The 20,587-nt window shown below is 38.4% G+C and overlaps 1 protein-coding gene across 2 annotated transcripts in view; it reads left to right on the top strand.

The window, feature by feature from the left end:
• Positions 1-20,587, top strand: part of MAGI2 (membrane associated guanylate kinase, WW and PDZ domain containing 2) — a 1,495,474-nt gene that overhangs the window by 1,022,465 nt on the left and 452,422 nt on the right. The gene's annotated exons all lie outside the window — the stretch shown is intronic.

Genomic DNA, 20,587 nt, shown 5'->3' with positions numbered 1-20,587 from the left:
TTCTTGCCACCTCTTCTTAATATCTTCTGCTTCTGTTAGGTCCATACCATTTCTGTCCTTTATCGAGCCCATCTTGGCATGAAATGTTCCCTTGTTATCTCTAATTTTCTTGAAGAGATCTCTAGTCTTTTCCATTCTCTTCTTTTCCTCTATTTCTTTGCATTGATCGCTGAAGAAGGCTTTCTTATCTCTTCTTGCCATTCTTTGGAACTCTGCATTCAGATGCTTATATCTTTCCTTTTCTCCTTTGTTTTTCACCTCTCTTCTTTTCACAGCTGTTTGTAAGGCCTCCCGAGACAGCCATTTTGTTTTTTTGCATTTGTTTTCCATGGGGATGGTCTTGATCCCTGTCTCCTGTACAATGTCACGGACCTCATTCCATAGTTCATCAGGCACTCTATCTATCAAATCTAGGCCCTTATATCTACTTCTCACTTCCACTGTATAATCATAAGCGATTTGATTTAGGTCATACTTGAATGGTCTAGTGGTTTTCCCTACTTTCTTCAATTTAAGTCTGAATTTGGTAATAAGGAGTTCACGATCCAAGCCACACTCCTGGTGTTGTTTTTGTTGACTGTATAGAGCTTTTCCATCTTTGGCTGCAAAGAATATAATCAATCTGATTTCAGTGTTGACCGTCTGGTGATGTCCATGTGTAGAGTCTTCTCTTGTGCTGTTGGAAGATGGTGTTTGCTATGGCCAGTGCATTTTCTTGGCAAAACTCTATTAGTCTTTGCCCTGCTTCATTCCGCACTCCAAGGCCAAATTTGCCTGTTACTCCAGGTGTTTCTTGACTTCCTACTTTTGCATTCCAGTCCCCTGTAATGAAAAGGACATCTTTTTTGGGTGTTAATTCTAAAAGGTCTTGTGGGTCTTCATAGAACCATCCAACCTGAGCTTCTTCAGCGTTACTGGTTGGGGCATAGACTTGGATTACTCTGATATTGAAACGAACAGAGATCATTCTGTTGTTTTTGACAAAAACAATACCGAGCTGTGGGTGTGACTGGTGATAGAAGCAAGGTCCGATGCTGTAAAGAGCAATATTGCATAGGAACCTGGAATGTCAGGTCCATGAATCAAGGCAAATTGGAAGTGGTCAAACAAGAGATGGCAAGAGTGAACATCGACATTCTAGGAATCAGCAAACTAAAATGGACTGGAATGCGTGAATTTAACTCAGATGACCATTATATCTACTACTGCAGTCAGGAATCCCTTAGAAGAAATGGAGTAGCCATCATGGTCAACAAAAGAGTCCGAAATGCAATGTCAGTATAGTATATGTGGAATGGTTTCTCGTGGTTTAAAATCGATGTTGTGTGAGACAAACTTTTGTAAAATGCAGATCCTTAAATAAAAGCAAGAATGACAAAAGAACAGCGAGCAGACTTTATATACATATATAATGTGCATACACATGTATAATTTTCACAGTGATATACACACATATAATGATGTGAACATCTTCAGTTTTCACAGTCACTACCACTACTACATCTAAGCTATTTTACACTCTGTATTCCTTGCCTGGACTAGTAGCCACTAGAGTCTGTGTCCTCCGAGGAAGGGAAGTGACTGAGAAGAGAGCTAATATTTGCCTAGATCTAGTATTTATAGATCTACTACAGAGCTTCAGGTTCTGTAGTAGGAACTTCCCATATATTATCTTATTTAAATTTCATAAAACTATTTGATATAGTGATTATAATCACCATTTTACAGATAAGATGACAGTCTCTGATAGGTTAATAACTGGCCCAAAGTCACACTAAGTAGAAACTCTAGGGCTCAACAACCAAGGTTTTTGTTGTTTCATTTTGTTTTGTATTTTTAGTTTAATTGTTTGAACAGATAATTTATTACATAACCCAAAATGGATAAGTAGTGAAAAGTTTTACCCCTACTTCTCTTGTTTCATTACCCAGTTTCCTCCCCCAGAAATAACCAAATTTATTGGTGTCTTACATATTCATCTATAGATATGTTTTATTCCCAAACAAGAGAACATATCCTATGTCAATTTATATAGAGTATTCTCAATTTTTATTTTGTTTTTGAATAAAACAGTATTTTCAGTGTACACACATACCAAATCATCACATTGAACACCTTAAACATATACAATTTTTATTTGTTGATTATGCTTCAGTAAAGCTGGAAAAATAGCACTTTATATATAAATAAATAAATGATAGTGTTTTAAGTAAAAGTGTTCATTCTAAGACTCTAGCATACTTTATTTGCTCAGTTAGATTGTTTCCAAGTTCTGTTTTTAAAACTTTTACTACAGTGAGTAGTCCAGTGTATCAGTCATTTCATACATGCAGAGTTATAGAGTTCAATTTGCAAATACAAAATGCAGTGTAGTGCATGGTATGGGCAGTATTTCAAACTAGAAGTGAAAGTAGTTTTTCAGTAGGTAATATTGAAACAACTGGATTGGCATTTGAAAAAAAATTGAATTCTCCTATGTCTTATCCTATATTTTTGGAGCTTTCTAGATATTTGTTCATTTCAGTTCTTACATTTCTCAGATCCCATCAGTTTAACTTTCAGTGCTACACATAATATTTTGTTTTAATTAAACTCTCATTTGCTTGGCACGATGTCTGAAGCATATCAATTAGCCAATTAGTTCTGATCAGTGAAGTGTCTTTTTGGCTCTGTTTCCACCAAGACACAACTCACAAAGGACCATCTCTTAGGACTGGAGGCTGCGGCATCTCTCTGTGTCCTAAGGGCCCAATTCTTTAAGGGTTATTGTTAGGTTTAAGTGAGGTAATAATGCAAAATTGAACAGCTGTTGATTAACATGGAGAAAACACTTCAAGTAATAGAGAAGCAGGGTATCACAATGGTTACATGTACAGACCTGGGAGCCAGGAGCCTGCATTTATATCTCAGCACTGTCACCTGTTAGCTTTGTAACCTTTGGCAGATTTCTGACCTTGTTTGTGGCTCAATTCCTTTGCCTGTAAAATGGGAATAATAATAGAAGCTACATCACAAAGAGTTGGCCACAACTGAGTGACTTTCACTTTTCCAAGGATGCCACTGACTTATTCTGTGCCTCTGTGTGAGTTCAGACAAAGATGGATGCCTTTTAATTTTGCAACCTAAAGGCACTTTTGGACTTCCCTGGTGGCTCAGATGGTAAAGAATCTGCTTGCAATGTGGGAGACCTGGGTTCAGTCCCTGGGTTGGGAAGATGCCCTGGAGGGTGGCATGGTAACCTACTCCAGTATTCTTGCCTGGAAAATCCCCATGGACAGAAGAGTCTGACCAGTGACAGTCCATGGGGTCTCAGAGAGCCAACCACGACTAAGCAACTAAGTACAGCACAAAAGCCACCTTTATATGAAGAAATAGGCAAGATGCACTAAGCAATGGCAGGATATCAACTCCTGTCCTCACTCTCTGCCATGTGCTTTTGGAAGTTTGACCATGACCATAACCACAGTGTAGAATTACTATGTGTATGCAATAAGTCAATATCTTTATGACACTTAGAACCATGCTCAGCACATAGTATGTGCTCAGTAAATACTAGCTATTTTCCCATCTAGCCCTTCACACAGTTTATTTCCTAACCTGGTTTCCTCACCATCCACCAGTTTCAGCACCATTGTATTTTAAAGCACAAAAGGCAGGTAGAGAACTTTTTCTAATTCCTTGTTTTTATAGTCACCATCTGTTTTAATTATTTGTAAGACTTTTTATACTTGATGTAATGTAAACATTTATATCAGCCTGTGCACACTGCACACACACACACACACACACACACACACACACCCTTTCTTCCCTCCTTGGGGCAATTTTGAATTGACCCAAGACTGAATATAAAACATCTGCTGAATTCACAGTTTGTATTCATATTTGGGCCTTAGTGAGGCAATTTCACTGCAACACTGAATGGAACAGAATTGAAGACAAAACTGGAGTTCTTTCTGGAGGAAAGTGATTACAGTTACTGATTAGTAAAATCAGTTTGTAAAATCAGTGATTACAGTTAGTTTGACGCATGTTAAGCTCAGAGTGGAAGGGAAGCACAGGGCAGGGGCTGATCAAACAGCAGGTCAGGAACAATTTCTATAAGATTTGATGCTGGAGCTCTTCAGAAAGATAAGGGAAAATGGGAAAGGGGAAGTTCAGATAGGACGACAGCTTAGAGGCATTTATCGACTCTATTTCCCTAGACAGACGCTTTGAGTAGTAGGGAGGAAGCTAAGAGATATCGAAGCCAAGTTGCGGTAGGTCATCAAAGGGGTCAGGATAAATATGTATAAGTTGATCCTGTATATAGCATGAGTCACTTAAATAATTGGAAGTTTACCTATCTAAAACTGTATTTAGGATATAATTTTGTGTCTGAGTCACTTAGATAAAGTTGGAGGAAAGAAAGAATGGCAGTAGGCCACTCAAGATAAGAATCCGAAGTGAGAGAGATTATGAAGGAGGAAATGGTGTGGTTTGAGGATTTGACTGGATGATAATGGAGCTGGCTGACATTTTAACTGTGAAAGCTAAGCAGAGAAATTATAACCAAGGGATGAGATACATTTTTATTTCATGTTATGCCTTGCATTTAGGGCTCTTTTTGTAAAGAGTTACTTGATTGATCTTTCAGAAAAGAAACTATTTCTCAGTCCTTGGTAGTCTGGGAGAAACTTCATTATTTTCTAGGTTCAGGCAAAATAACTTAGAGGAAATTTTTGTGTGTGATAGTTTACCTCTTATTATGATTATCTCCTTATCCATGCCATATGGGACACCTCTAAATGTTTGAAACAGCAGCTTCTCCAGAGAGCAGCCTAAGGATTTTTCATAATGAAATGCATCTGTTAACAGTTTGATAAACCATATTGTGCAAGGTGAACCTCGTGCACTGTAGCTCAGGAATGTGGCACAAGTCTCCCATCTATACAGAAATTCTATACTTGCCTACTTCTATTGTGTAATATTAATGCAAGTAACTACATATTATGATTCATATGCTAGTAAATCCGTCCCAGTTTATGATGACTTTCAATGACCTACCTACAGACACCTGCTCCTGTCACTACAAATTGGGTTAGTTCACTACCACCATATGTGTATGCATTTTGAAGCCTAGATTTACTGAATCTCATTGGATTAACACTGGGTGCACTGAAAACAGATTTCGTTACTTGACAGATTTCTTGTATGTTTCCCCAGGTTAACTATAGTCATTTAGATTTTTTTTTATATTGGATAATTTGTCCAGTTAATATTCTAAAATAATACTATGATGAATATGAAATCATAATAAGCTTTTATCATAAAGCAAAGTTATAATAAGCATTATGGAAGTATTAAAGAATTTATAGAATTATTCCTGAGGGCTGAGAGTAATGGGATTAAAACCTAGAATAAAATGCACATACTTGCCTCTAGCTCATCCTTTAGTAGCTCTTAAAGTTTCAGAGAATAGTATGGTCATTTGAAAAGTTCAAGTATCATCCTAATTGACTTGACAAAATCCAAGAAAGTTATTTGTTTGATGTATCACTTGTGAAAAAAGTCAAATGTTTATCACCTCACTTTGTGAAATAAGCTGTGCATTCTTTGTGGGCCATTGAATGATGCTAAAGCTGAAGCTCCAGTACTTTGGCCACCTCATGCGAAGACTTGACTCATTGGAAAAGACTCTGATGCTGGGAGGAACTGGGGGCAGGAGGAGAAGGGGATGACAGAGGATGAGATGGCTGGATGGCATCCCTGACTCGATGGACGTGAGTTTGAGTGAACTCCGGGAGTTGGTGATGGACAGGGAGGCCTGGCATGCTGTGATTCATGGGGTCACAAAGAGTTGGACACGACTGAGCGACTGAACTGAGCTGAACATATGCAGAACATTATTTTTTCCTAGAATTTGTCCTCAGAATAATATTGTCAGTTATTTCATTTTCTCTATTCTCTTGAAAATGAATTAAGTTTAAGAACACTTTTTAAAATAATTTATTTTTGGATGTGCTGGGTTTTTGCTGCTTTGAGGGCTTTTCTCTAGTTGCAGTGAGTGGGGGCTACTCTGTTGCCGTGCATGGGCTTCTCATTGCAGTGGCTTCTCTTGTTGCAGGGCGTGGGCTCTGGGGCATGCAGGCTTCAGCAGTTGCAGTTCCTGGGCTCTAAAGTATAGGCTCAATAGTTGTGGCACAGGGCCTCCACTGGTCCACGGCATGTGGGATCTTCTTGGCCCAGGGATTGAACCCAATCTCCTGCATTGGTAGGTGGAGTCTTTACCACTGAGCCAGCAAGGAAGCCTGAAGAACACTTTTGAATTTTATTTCTTCTTGAATCTTAGAGAATTCCAGCTCCCCATGTGTTGGGTCGGGATAAGAATCTCAGTAAGGGGACTTGGTAATGGGCAAATGTATAGGAGGAGTAAAAGCAGGAGTGTTGTCACAAAAGCCAGAGAGGCTTCCAAAGGTAAGAAATCATTGATAGTGGTAAGTGCTGCAGTGAAATCAGGTAAGATGTGAATGGAAAATTGTCCACTGGGTTTTGCAACAAAGAAGTTATTAGTGAATTTAGCAGGAGTGAATTCTTTAAGTGTTAAATGAAGTGGGTTGAAACTTCACTTCAAAAGGAGGAGACGATTATTAAAGTGTCTTAGTAGGTCATGGCAAACTAAAGAATTTCTGACGTATCTTCATTGCTAAAAGTCCTCTAAGGACAATGATAGTCTTGATAATGGTGATAATAACGAAGATGATGATGATGACGACATTTAAGATTTCTTGAGCACCTCCAGTATACCAGGCACTGCAATACACACTTTTTACATATTGGCTTCTATAACCGTCACAGCAAACACTTTATGTATAAATCAGATTTTAATAGGTCAGCTCTTCTGCTTATTCCCCTTGATGCCTGCCTGCCCACCTCTCTTCCTTCATTTCTTCCTTCCTTCCTTTTTTCTTATTTTCCTTCCTATCATCTCTAGCAAATATCTATTTAACTCTTTTTAGATTCCAGGTAGTTTGCTATACATGCAAGAAATACAGTAGTGATGAAAATACTTTGGCAATCATTTTCCTTTGCTTCTTGAGAAAAAGTCTTCCTTGAATACTTTAGTTCCTGTAACCCATCACTTTCTGCATATCAAACTACCTCCATTGGCTAAGGAGAGTTTCCCAGAATGCTATTCTTACTTCTTTGCTCTCTCAGGATCTTTCATACTAGCATCCACTTCCATATGTTTAATTTTCTAGGAAGGCCATACAATTAACATATATTTAAACTTCTCTGAGAAAGCCATTGTGTTTAAAGTGTGAGACCTTGGGGGTGTCTCTGGTTAGAACAAACTCAGATGAGCATGGTGAAGAAAAAGGTTTTTGCAACTCCCATCTGTGTTGGTTCTTGTAACATCCTAGCCCAGGAACTTCAAAAATGTGCTTATCTTTATTTTGTGAAATGTTTTCTTAGATCACCTTACTCTCCTCTGTATATTTCTCTCATTTTTGTCTTTCCTGTCACTAGCACCCCTCAGCAGACACTATAATACGCAGATGCCTCATCGCTTTCACTCCTTCATTCAGTGTACATCCTCACCACGGCCGCCAGTAGCCCTTTTCAGCACATCTCTTTGGACACAGCCCCACCCGCTCCTAGAAGACCATAGGCACCAGGCCCTCTGTTTAAATTACACCAGATAGTATCCTTTTTATTCAAAGTTCAAATGGGCCTCAGGTGACATTTTTTATAAGCATCTGTTTAGCCATAGTCCTGTGAATATTCTGTACTTTATTGACTCCCATCTCTTATTTTAAACCCACCTGTCTCTCAGTTTTAGGAACCTTGTAGAAAGTTATAGTGCAGCATCGTTTTTGTGTGCTGAATGATGGTGGAGTTTGCTTTTGTGTTGCATTTGAAATTCTGCCATCAGCGCACCAAAAGACTACATCCTCAGGAACCATGCTAGCTTGTTAAGGTAGGAGACCTTTTGCTCCTTCTCGCTTACATGCTGTGACTTTGAATGCAGCCTTCATGCAGCAGCTTTACAACTTTATGCAAATCTTCAAGGAAGATTTTGATTCTGTTTGGAAAATGTTCCTCATTGATTTAATAAGTAAATTGGTAAGGCTTTTAATTACATTTTTGGAAAGTATTCTGCTAAAATTAGGTTCACTAATTGGCTCCCTGTAAATAATATTGAAATCAGAAATGTTTTCTTCATATTTAATGAAATGTACAGTAATTTTAACATATCTAGTACAATTCTCCTAAATGTGGCAACAAATTTTTGACATTAAAATGCCTGAGTTTTTTTCTCATCATTATTTCTGATGTTATATTTTAATATCTAAGTCCCAGGGTTCCCTGAGATCAAGAGAAATTGAAGTTCATCTTAAAGTAATGATGTATCTTCCAATGTTTATATTTTTATGCCTCAGCCCTTCTATTTGCTTTCAGTGCTCTTTTTCTACTGTCATTCTTATAAGAAAAATAATTTGACTATTTTATGAAGCTTGTGGCAAAAGGATTTTTTTCTACAAAAACTTGAGTCATATATGATTTGAAATCAAGTTGGTACTATATCTGAATATTTAATAATTCAATTTTACATTATAATCATTTTTTCTGTTTCTTTTTTACATCTTTTTGCTTCACTGAGATTTTGTAAAGCTCTAAATTCAAAATTAGGAAATATTCTGTTTTAGGCTGTACCATCAACATAAAATTATTGTATTCCAAACTGGTTAATTCAGAAATTAAAGTTACACAAACACAACATATGAGAATGCAGAACAAAACTGAATAAATCTGATTCTTCCAGCGAAGAGGTAGAGATTACCCAACACACACACATACATTAAAAGTGTCTTGGAATTTAACTTGGGTTTTTTTTTTTTTTTTTTTGTATTTTTAATATGTCAACCAAAAATTAACACAGGGGCTTGCAACTAAGAAAAGAGTTTCTTTGGGATTTTAAGAACTGAGACACAGATTCAGGTAACCCTGAAAGAGTAATCCAGTGAAACAAAGGACTCAGGGGCTTATAAAGACAAAAAGGCATGAGGTTGTTGAAAATTGCCTGATGAGAATTGTGATTCACTGATGCAAGTCAGAAAATAATTGTTCTCAAGGAATTGTGAGTTGTTTTAGGGTAAAGGGTCTGATATTTTGAGTTTCTGGCATATGCTGGCAGATGTCCTGGATGCCTTCACTGGGATCATAAGTGGTCAAAAAACCAGGTTTCATCCAAGCTGACACTTCCTCTGTGGCCTCCCAGCTCTATTGAGAGAGCTTTCAGCAATACCAGCCCCATTTTGATTTTCCTTTCACATGTTTCCTCACTCGCTTACACTACTCATCCAAATGTAAGCCAGACAGTGACATATCCTTAGAATGGCTTTTATTACAGAGCTTCTAGAAGAAGTTAAAATCTTTTTTTTACTGACCTAGCACAGAGTAAACATTCAAGAATGTATTGAATGTGGGAATGATGACCATGATGGACAGACATGTAGTGTGAAAGATGATGAGTGGAGAGAAAGACGAGTGAAAGACAGTAAAGGGAAAAAAATTGAATGGGGGATGGCAAGAGGAGAGGTAAACAGAAAGGCTGTTAAAAAGGATGGAGACCGCAAAGCAAGATACATAGAACAGTAAGTGTTTGAGAAGGAAATGGCAACCCACTCCAGTGTTCTTGCCTGGAGAATCCCAGGGACGGGGGAACCTGGTGGGCTGCCGTCTATGGGGTCGCACAGAGTCGGACACGACTGAAGTGACTTAGCAGCAGCAGCAGGTAGCTGTGTGTGTGTGTGTGTGTGTGTGTGTGTGTGTGTGTGTGTGTGTTCTCTGTGCCGTGTGTTGGTAATTTACATGGCAGTATTTTGAGCACCAGTATCACTGACAACATAATCCCTTTGTTAGAATTTTCAAAACAGCTAAGGAGAAGGCAATGGCACCCCACTCCAGTACTCTTGCCTGGAAAATCCCATAGACGGAGGAGCCTAGTGGGCTGCAGTCCATGGGGTCGCTAAGAGTCGGACACGACTGAGAGACTTCACTTTCACTTTTCACTTTCATGCATTGGAGAAGGAAATGGCAACCCACTCCAGTGTTCCTGCCTGGAGAATCCCAGGGACTGGGGAGCCTGGTGGGCTGCCGTCTCTGGGGTCGCACAGAGTTGGACACAACTGAAGTAACTTAGCAGCAGCAGCAGCAGCAACCATCACTTTGCAGTTACAGAGTTTATGAACCAGTACTTCGTTTTCATTTGGTTGTAATAAACATGGATTTAAGTACAGAATTATTTTCTTAATTGCCAAGACTGAGGAAGGAAGGTATGGTATTAGAAGGAAATTTCACAGTGAATACATGTGACTCCTATGACATTCACTCCACTGACTCACACACTCAAATTCTTTCTGTAGTATGCCAGTAAACCTCACTAGCCAACCAAATCTCAGGCCACTGGGATCTGCTTCCCAGAGTTCCTGAATAATTTACTCAAAAGACTAAGTATAATCACATGTGTATATGTGTGCTAAGATGCTTCAGTCATATCTGGCTCTTTATGACCCGCATGGATTGTAGCCCACCAAGTTCCTCTGTCCACGGGATTCTCCAAGCAAGAATACTGGAGTGGGTTGCCATTTCCTTCTCCAGGGGATCTTCCTGACCCAGGGATCCAATGCCAGTCTCTTATGTCTCCTGCATTGGCAGGAGGCTTCTTTACCACTAGTGCCACCTGGGAAGTGCAATAATCACATGATGCCACATTAAAATGATTGGTAGAGTGAGTGCCAGATGTGTATAGGGGCTTACTATCAAATGGCTATTTTGTTTTGTTTCTCTAAAAACATTAGAGATTTTAAGCAAAATCAGATGCCCTGGGGAACAACCCACTGGATGTCCGTCCCTGAAAAGTGATTTAGTGTTTCCAAAATCTGCAGCAGTCAATATTTCTGTGCTTACCTAGATGACTGTGGCTATTAAACACTGATTTGTTTTAAATGTACTTCTACTTTTATCCTATCAGTTTAAGGAAATGTAAAACACTCACCTTTTCAAAATTAAAGGTCATTCCCAAATGCCATAGAGAATTTGAAAATGCTGAACTGTCTTAAAAATCTCTGCTTATTCTTTGAAGTATTAGCTTTAAAATAATTAAATATACAGCATGACTGAAAAACATGAGTAAGAAAAATACATATATGAAAATAAAGTATTCAATTAAGTTTTATGGTATTAATTGCACACAATTAATCTTTATTGCTCACAGTGCTCACTTAATAGGAAAATAGAGGAATATTAATTAGTGGAATATGTCTCATATCAGTATTTTTTCCAGTATGTGTACATTTTAAGTAACTGAAAATGCCTTTGCTCTTAAGAGATTTTAGAGATTCAGCCTCTGCATTTATAATTAAAGATTTCATTTTTAGAACCCTCATAGGTGTGACTAAAAAGGGAAATGAGCCATAACCATGTTAATACTACCTTTTGCTCAGAACTATCTGCTCACCAAAGTTTATGAAAAGTACAGCTAGGTAATCATGAGAAGATAAGGTTTCTGACTCTAATTGGTTTTCCCATTCTGCAGGTTATTATGTAATTCCTAATGAAATGTTTATATTGATCAGGTTCAAAAATTGCCTTGTCATATGTCAGAAATTTTAATCATCAATCTGGTATGCATTTTAAAAATGTGGCACATTGGTGGAAAAGGAAAAATAGTTTCTATTTTTACTTATGAAAACAATCAATTATAATTTCATTATTTAAGAAAAGCAAACATACTTTGCATACTCTTTTATCGAACTGAATATAAATTACCAGTCAATAACTTCTAAGTTAAAGACAGAGCTATAACTGCAATCCTCTTATATTTGAAGTTTTAGATATTTTTTACCCCTCTGGACACAGACCAGAGAAAGCAATAAATCACTGACCAGCAATTTCCTTTCTACTTATCAAAACAAAAAGCAAACAAACATATCATTGGTAAAATAAGTACACAGATTACTGCTCAGCAGAGATATAAACATAAATATAACCATAAATATATACATTCTGAACAAATTTACTTTTTATCCTTATTATGATTAAATTGTTACTCATATAACAAAGTATAAGATGGAAAACACGTATATATCCTTTTTCATTTTCCATCTTATACTTTGTTATATGTGCTTCCCTTGTGCCTAAGCTGGTAAAGAATCCGTCTGCAATGCGGGAGACCTGGGTTCAATCCCTGCGTTGGGAAGATCCCCTGGAGAAGGGAAAGGCTACCCACTCCAGTATCCTGGCCTAGAGAATTCCATGGATGGGGTCGCAAAGAGTTGGACATAACTGAGCGACTTTCACACACACACATAGGTACACATATATGTATATATACACAAAAACATATTTAAAAACACATGCATATAAACACATTCTTCAGAATAAAAAGGGCATTCATACACTTTGTGTCCTAAGCAAAACAGATGCCACAAGAGCCAACAAAGTGCCATTACTGCCCTTAACTGACCCGATTGTCCGCATCTTAACAGGAGTACGGGGACTAGATTGAAAACAGCTCTTCTAGAAGTCCCCAGACATAGTGAACTGAGAGGAAAGAGACAGTGCCCATTGCAGTTCACACTGGGTTCTGGGAGCTGCTCTAAAGGCAAAAATCTTATGGTTGTAAAATCTAATCTCCAAGAAAACTTTTGAATTGATTTATGGAAAATTTCTAAATTTATGTCTCTTGCAAAAATGTTCATACTTAGATTAGTTGATATCTGCTGTAGAAAAAGGTAAATCATCTCCTTTATTCCAAAATAATGCAGGTTTCTTCAGAAAGCAATATGGCCATCACAATGTTTTAAGCATTTGTCTGCATCATACCTCCTGCCAGATTCCCTTTTCTTTCTTCTTGTCTGTGAACTCCCTGTTTTTAAATCCCAGTTTGAATATATCATATTTCTGGAAGATTTCTCTGGCTGATTTCTATCACTACCTTCATGGAGTTTCTCTTACCCTCCTCTCTGAGAACTCTCTAGACTGTATATCTTTTTGCTGGTGCTATCACTGAACTATACTATATTCTTTTCAGAAATCTTTTTGTCCAAGCATATGTTTAAGAAATGTTTGTTTATATAGTGAAACTGCTGAAAATAGGGGCTGAATCTTAGAAATCTCACTTCCAGCAATGTCTGGCACAGTTCTTGACCTAGAATATGTGCTCAATAATTATTTTTTAATAAATGAATGATGACTGTGACAGGCCCTGAGAAATACCATTTTCCTCCAGTTTATTGAAAATGGAAGGATGTTTAATAGAATCAGGGTTGTCACTTTAAAATGATGTATAAAGGAGATGAACAGTAGAATGATGGTTACCAGGGGCTATGGGAAAAGGGAAATGGAGAGGTGTTGGTAAAAGTGGTATGACGTATAGGTTATGCGTGATGAGTAAGTTCTGAATATCTAATGTTCCATAGTATAACTGTAGTTAAGGGTATTATATTGTATATTTGAAATTTGCTAAGAGGACAGATCTTAAGTCTTATCATCCCCCAACCAAAAAAAGAAAGGAAATGAAATGATAACTTTATGAGGTGAGAAATTTGTTAATTAATTTGATTGTGGGGACTATTTCACTACTATATACATACATTATTTTTAATTCTCTATTGTATCTCAGTAAATCTGGGAGGGAAATGATGTTTAAAGAAGACAGAAAGTAGAATATGTCCCAAGATTAATATAGTGGCACTGCTGCTGCTGCTGCTGCTAAGTCGTGTCAGTCGTGTCCGACTCTGTGCGACCCCGTAGACGGCTGCCCACCAGGCTCCCCCGTCCCTGGGATTCTCCAGGCAAGAACACTGGAGTGGGTTGCCATTTCCTTCTCCAATGCATGAAAGTGAAAAGTGAAAGTGAAGTCGCTCAGTTGTGTCCGACTCTTAGCGACCCCATGGACTGCAGCCTACCAGGCTCCTCCGTCCACGGGATTTTCCAGGCAAGAGTACTGGAGTGGGGTGCCATTGCCTTCTCCAATAGTGGCACAAATTTGTAAAAAGCCTCAAAGGTCATCATAAGCTTGGCTGACAAAAATGTCATGTAATCAATAACAATAACCAGAATCCCTCTTTATAGCATGTAAAGGAATATGCTCATCACTATTACAATGTTAAAGTGTAAAATAGAGAGCAAAACTATGACTCTTGGCTTGTTAAATCTTTTTCTTTAAGGGCAATTGTTTTCAAAGGGGAAAAACTAGGAAAAAAAGTATATCATGTAGAACTTAAAATTCAAGTTATCTAGGTGAGTCTTTTTGTCTCAAGTTTACAAAGATGGCCCTGAGAGCTGTCAAAAAAATATCTAGTGGTCCAAGATGTTGAAATAGTGCAAACCCTTAGACCCAGATTCTTTACCATCTAAGCCAACAGGGAAGCCCAAAATGACAGTATGATCTCTCTTTGCTTCCAAGGCAAACCATTCAATATGACAGTAATCAAAGTCTGTGCCCCAATCACTAATGCCAAAGAAGCTGAAGTTGAATGGTGCTATGAAGACCTACAAGACCTAGAGTAACACCAAAAAAAGATGTACTTTTCATCATAGGGGACTGGAATGCAAAAGTAGGAAGTCAATAGATACCTGGAGTAAGAGGTAAGTTTGGACTTGGGGTACAAAATGAAGCATGGCAAAGGTTAACAGAGTTTGGCCAAGAGATCACACTGGTCATAGCAAACACCCTCTTCCAACAACACAAGAGACAACTCTACACATGGACATCACCAGATGCTCAATACTGAAATCAGATTGATTACATTCTTTGCAGCTGAAGATGGAGAAGCTTTATTCAGTTAGCAAAAATAAGACTGGGAGCTGATTGTGCCTCAGATCATGGATTCATTATTGCAAAATTAAAACTTAAATTGAAGAAAGTAGAGAAAACCACTAGGCCATTCAGGTGTGACCTAAATCAAATTCTTTACAATTATACAGTGAGATGACAAATAGATTCAAGGGAGTAGGTCTGATAGATAGAGGGCCTGAATAACTATGGACAGAGGTTTGTAACACTCCAGCAGTTGATTACCAAAAACCATCTGCAAGAAAAATAAATGAAAAAAGCAAAATGGTTGTTCAAGGAGGCTGTAAAAATAGCTGAAAAAAGAAGAGAAGCAAAAGGCAAAGGGGAAAATAAAAGATATACCCATCTGAATGCAGAGTTCCAAAGAATAGCAAGGAAAGATAAGAAAGCCTTCCTAAGTGAATGATGCAAAGCAATGAAGGCAAACAATAGAATGGGAAAGACTAGAGATCTCTTCAAAAAATTAGAGATACCAAGGGAACATTTCTTGCAAAGGACAGAAACAATATGGACCGAACAGAAGCAGAAGGTATTAAGAAGAAGTGGCAAGAATACACAGAAGAACTATACAGAAAAGATATTAATACCCAGATAACCAGGATGGTGTGATCACTCATCTAGAGCCAGACATCTTATAGTGCAAAGTCAAGTGAGCCTTAGGAAGTATCACTAGGAACAAATCCTAAAAGGTGATGCTGTGAAGATGCTGCACTCAGTATGCCAGCAAATATGGAAAACTCAGAAGGGGCCGCAGGACTGGAAATGTCGATTTTCATTCCAATCCCAAGAAGGGCAATACCAAAGAATGTTTATACTGCTGCACAGTTGCACTCATTTCACATGCTAGCAACGTTAATGCTCAAAATTCTCCAAGCCAGGCTTCAACAGTATGTGAACTGAGAACTTCCAGGTGTTCAAGCTGGATTTAGAGAAGGTAGAGGAAAGTGAAAGTGAAGTCTCTCAGTCGTGTCCAACTCTTCGGGACCCCATGGACTGTAGTCTATCAGGCTCCTCAGAGTATTGGAGTGGGTTGCCATTTCCTTCTCCAGGGGATCTTCCTGACCCAGGGATTGAACCCAGGTCTCCCTCATTGCGGGCAGAAACTTTACCATCTGAGCTACCAGGGAAGTCCAAGGTAGAGGAACCAGGAATCAAATTGCCAGCCTCCACTGGATAATAGGAGAAGCAAGAGAATTCCAGGAAAACATCTACTTCTGCTTCATTGACTATGCCAAAGCCATTGACTGTTTGGATCACAACAAACTGTGGGAAATTCTTAAAGAAATGGGAATAACGGACCACTTTACTTGCCTCCTGAGAAATATGTATGCATGTCAAGAAGGAACAGTTAGAACCGGACATGGAACGACAGACTGGTTCAAAACTGGGAAAGGAGTTCATCAACTCTGTATGTTGTCACCCTGCTTATTTAACTGATATGCAGAGTACATCATGTGAAATGCTGGGCTGGATGAAGAAGAAGCTGGAATCAAGATTGCTGGAAGAAATAACAACAACCTCAGATATGCAGATGACACCACCGTAATGGCAGAAAGTGAAGAGGAACTAAAGAGCCTCTTGATGAAGGTGAAAAAGGTGAGTGAAAAAGCTGGCTTAAAAATGAAGATCATGGCATCTGGTCCCATCACTTTATGGCAAATAGATAGGGAAACAATGGAAACAGTGACAGACTTTATTATCTTGGGCTCCAAAATCACTGCAGAAGATGACTGCAGCTCTGAAATTAAGAGATGCTTGCTCCTTGGAAGAAAAGCTATGACAAACCTAGATAGCATGTTAAAAAGCAGAGACTTTACTTTGTGGACTAAGGTCTGTATAATCAAAGCTATGGTCTTCCAGTAGTCGTGTATCAGTATTAGAGTTGGACCATAAAGAAGGCTGAGTGCTAAAGACTGATGCTTTTGAACTGTGGTGTTGGAGATGACTCTTGAGAGTCCCTTGGAACACAAGCAGATCCAACCAGTCCATCCTAAAGGAAATCAGTCCTGAATACCCATTGGAAGGACTGATGCTAAAACTGAAACTCCAGTACTTTGGCCAACTAATGTGAAGAACTGACTCATTTGAAAAGACTGTGATGCCGGGAAACATTGAAGGCAGGAGGAGACAGGGACGACAGAGGATGAGATGGTTGGATGGCATCACCTACTCAATGGACATGAGTTCAGGCAAGCTCCAGGAGATGATGAAGGACAGGGAAGCCTGGCATGATTCAGTCCATGAGGTTGCAGAGAGTCGGACACGACTGAGCAACTGAACAACAATAACCAGACCCAGGTGCTCGAAGTAATTAAAATGGATAAATTATGTGTATCTCTCTCTTAAAGGAACTAATGAGTCAGTAGACTTGTCAAACTTTGAAACAAATTAACAAATTATTAGATAATTAAGTACTTAGCAAAGAATGAGATAATTCTTTGAAGCCAGATGACATCACTAAAAATAAGAAATACCAAGCTAACATTTATTCTGTGGTAAGGGCTACTAGATTATGACCAAAAAATACTGTTAGCTACCACCATTTATTAAATTAGCCACTTTATGCCAGATTCTGTGTTCAGCATAATATCTTTTGATTTTCACTGAGGTACTAGCATAGTATCTCAGGATATCTTTGTGGGTAAAATAGAGAATAGGGATTAAAAGAAATGCAGATTTCAACTGGTTGAAGACATGTACCTAAAAAGACTTGCTATTCTATAGTGAAATGGTCTTTTGCTATCTATGTTGTCATATTACACTAGTATTAGAAACAAGGTGGGGAGTTTCTTGGTGGCCTACCTGGTAAGAATCCCAGGCTTATAACTGCCATGAACTGTCTTCTATCCCTGGTCAGGGAACTGAGATCCCACAAACCACACAGCAGCATTAAAAAGGAAGAAATAAAGAAACAAGTTATACTGGTTGCAGTTGTAGGTGGCTCAGAACTGGGGACTATCACTACTAATAGTTATAAGATGACAGAAACAATATCACCTAACTACTTAGTGTGAAAATAGTAAGAAGCAGTATCTTAAGAAATAATTATGAGTTTCTGAATTAAGGGTTTTTAAAAAGTTTTTAATTAATAGACTTTCTTTTGGTACAGCTTCAAGTTTATAGAAAAATTGAGCAGAAAAGGCAGAGCTTCATATATCTACCTCACTGACACTTACAGTTTCCCCTTTTATTAACTTCTTATATTAGTGTGGTACATCATTATTAACTAAAACTCTTAGTTTACCTTAGAGTTCACTCTGTGTTGTATAGTCTTGTGGGTTTTGACAAATGTGTAATGTCATGTATCCACCATTAGAGTATCGTGCAGCATAGTTTCATTGTCCTGATAATGTCCTTGCTCCACCTAGTCATCCTTTCTCCCTAGAAACCACTGGTCTTTTCACTATCTGTATAGTTTTCGTTTCCCATGTGTTATGCAGTTGGAGTTATAAGATACATAGCCTTTACAGATTGACTTCTTTCACTTCTCGGTATGTGTTTAAAGTTCCACTGTGCCTTTTCATAAGCTTCCCAGATGGCTCAGTGGTAAAGAAAGAAATTCACCCTGCAAGACACATGGGCTCAATCCCTGGGACAAGAAGATCCCCTGGAGAAGGGAATGACAACCCACTCCAAAATTCTTGCTTGGGAAGTCCCATGGGCAGGGATGCCTCTAGCAGGCTATAATCCTTGGGATCGCAGAGTCAGACACAATTTAGCAACTAAACAACAACAACACCTTTAAGTGGCTGGATAGCTAATTTTTTTTTAATCTCTGAATAACATTCCATTCTATGGATATACCACAGTCTGTCCATTCACCCATTGAAGAATATCTAATTTACTTTGAATGTTTTGCAATTCGAATAAAACTTCTTTAAGCATTCATGTGCAGGCTTTTGTATGGACTTTGGCTTTCAACTCATTTGGATAAATACCTAGGGGGATGATGGCTGGATTGAATGGTGAGGATATATTTAGCTTTGTATGATACTACCAAACTGTCTTCCAAGGTGGCAGTGAATGAGAGTTTCTGTTTCTTAACATTCTCATCAGCATTTGCTGCTGTCAGTATTCTGGCTTTTGGCCATTCTGATACGTTTCTAGTTGCACTGAAATCAGATTTTAAAAAGCGAGTTTCACTAGAAATAAAACCACCCTATGACCCAGCGATCCCACTCCTAGGCATATACCCTGAGGAAACCAAAATTGAAAAAGACACATGTATCTCATTGTTCATTGCAGCACTATTTACAATAGCTAGAACATGGAAGCAACCTAGATGTCCATTGACAGATGAATGGATAAAGAGGTTGTGGTACATATACACAATGGAATATTAATCAGCCATAAAACAGAATACATTTGAGTCAGTTCTGATGAGGTGGATGAACCTAGAACCTATTATAGAGTGAAGTAAGTCAGAAAGAGAAAGATAAATATTGTATTCTAACTCATATACACGGAATCTAGAAAAATGGTACTGAAGAATTTATTTTCAGGGCAGCAATGGAGAACAAACATAGAGAATAGACTTATGGACATGGGGATAGAGGGGAGCAGAGGAGTGAGATGTATGGAAAGAGTAACATGGAAACTTACATTACCATATGTAAAATAGATAGCCACCAGGAATTTGCTGTATGGCTCAGGAAATTCAAATAAGGGCTATGTATAAATCTAGAGGGGTGGGATGGGAGGGAGTTGTAGGGAGGGGATATATGTATAGCTATGTCTGATTCATGTTGAGGTTAGACAGAAAACAAAATTCTCTAGAGCAATTATCCTTCAATTAAAAAAAATTTTTTTAATGAGTTTCACAAGTACAGAAAGGGGGAGACTTGCTTAATAAATGGTTCAACTGGGAAAAAATGTTCTTGATAGAGTTTTGTGGATCATAACATTAATATATATCAAGAGCTTATTAAAAATGCCAAAAACATATCAAAACAAAACAAAAAATACAGTGCATGTTGTTGAGGTATGTTAATTGCCCCGGTGCCCTGCTCATGTGACTAGTCACGCCATGCTCCATTGGTCAGGTCACGTGTGGAGAATGATCCTCGGGTCACTTCAGTGCACATGGTACACTGCCAGTGTGGATTTGTTCATCCAGGATGTTGAGATTGTGGTTATGATGTCAGTCAAAGTATGGTAAAAGAGAGGAGTAGAACAAGGAAATGTATGAAAACTCTCAAAATGGTGTTGCACACCTATTAGAATAGCCAATGGCCAGAATACTAACAACTGTCAAAATACTTGAACAAATGTCATATTAAAGGAATTGCATTTTTGTGAGTTTCCAAACTGCAGAAAGTGAAGAGGAACTAAAAAGCCTCTTGATGAAAGTGAAAGAGGAGAGTGAAAATATTGGCTTAAAACTCAGCATTCAGAAAACGAAGATCATAGCATCTGGTCCCATCACTTCATGGGAAATAGATGGGGAAACAGTGGAAACAGTGTCAGACTTTATTTTTTGGGCTCCAAAATTCCTGCAGATGGTGACTGCAGCCATGAAATTAAAAGACACTTGCTCCTTGCAAGGAAAGTTATGACCAATCTTGACAGCATATTCAAAAGCAGAGACATTACTTTGCCAACAAAGATCCGTCTCGTCAAGGCTATGGTTTTTCCAGTGGTCATGTATGGATGTGAGAGTTCAACTGTGAAGAAAGCTGAGCACCGAAGAATTGATGCTTTTGAACTGTGGTGCTGGAGAAGACTCCTGAGAGTCCCTTGGAC

The sequence above is a fragment of the Capra hircus genome, chromosome 4 (genome assembly GCF_001704415.2).
Source record: "Capra hircus breed San Clemente chromosome 4, ASM170441v1, whole genome shotgun sequence".
Taxonomy (NCBI): domain Eukaryota; kingdom Metazoa; phylum Chordata; class Mammalia; order Artiodactyla; family Bovidae; genus Capra; species Capra hircus.
The sequence above is the reverse complement of the archived record's forward strand: the minus strand, read 5'-3'. Positions and strand labels throughout refer to the sequence as shown.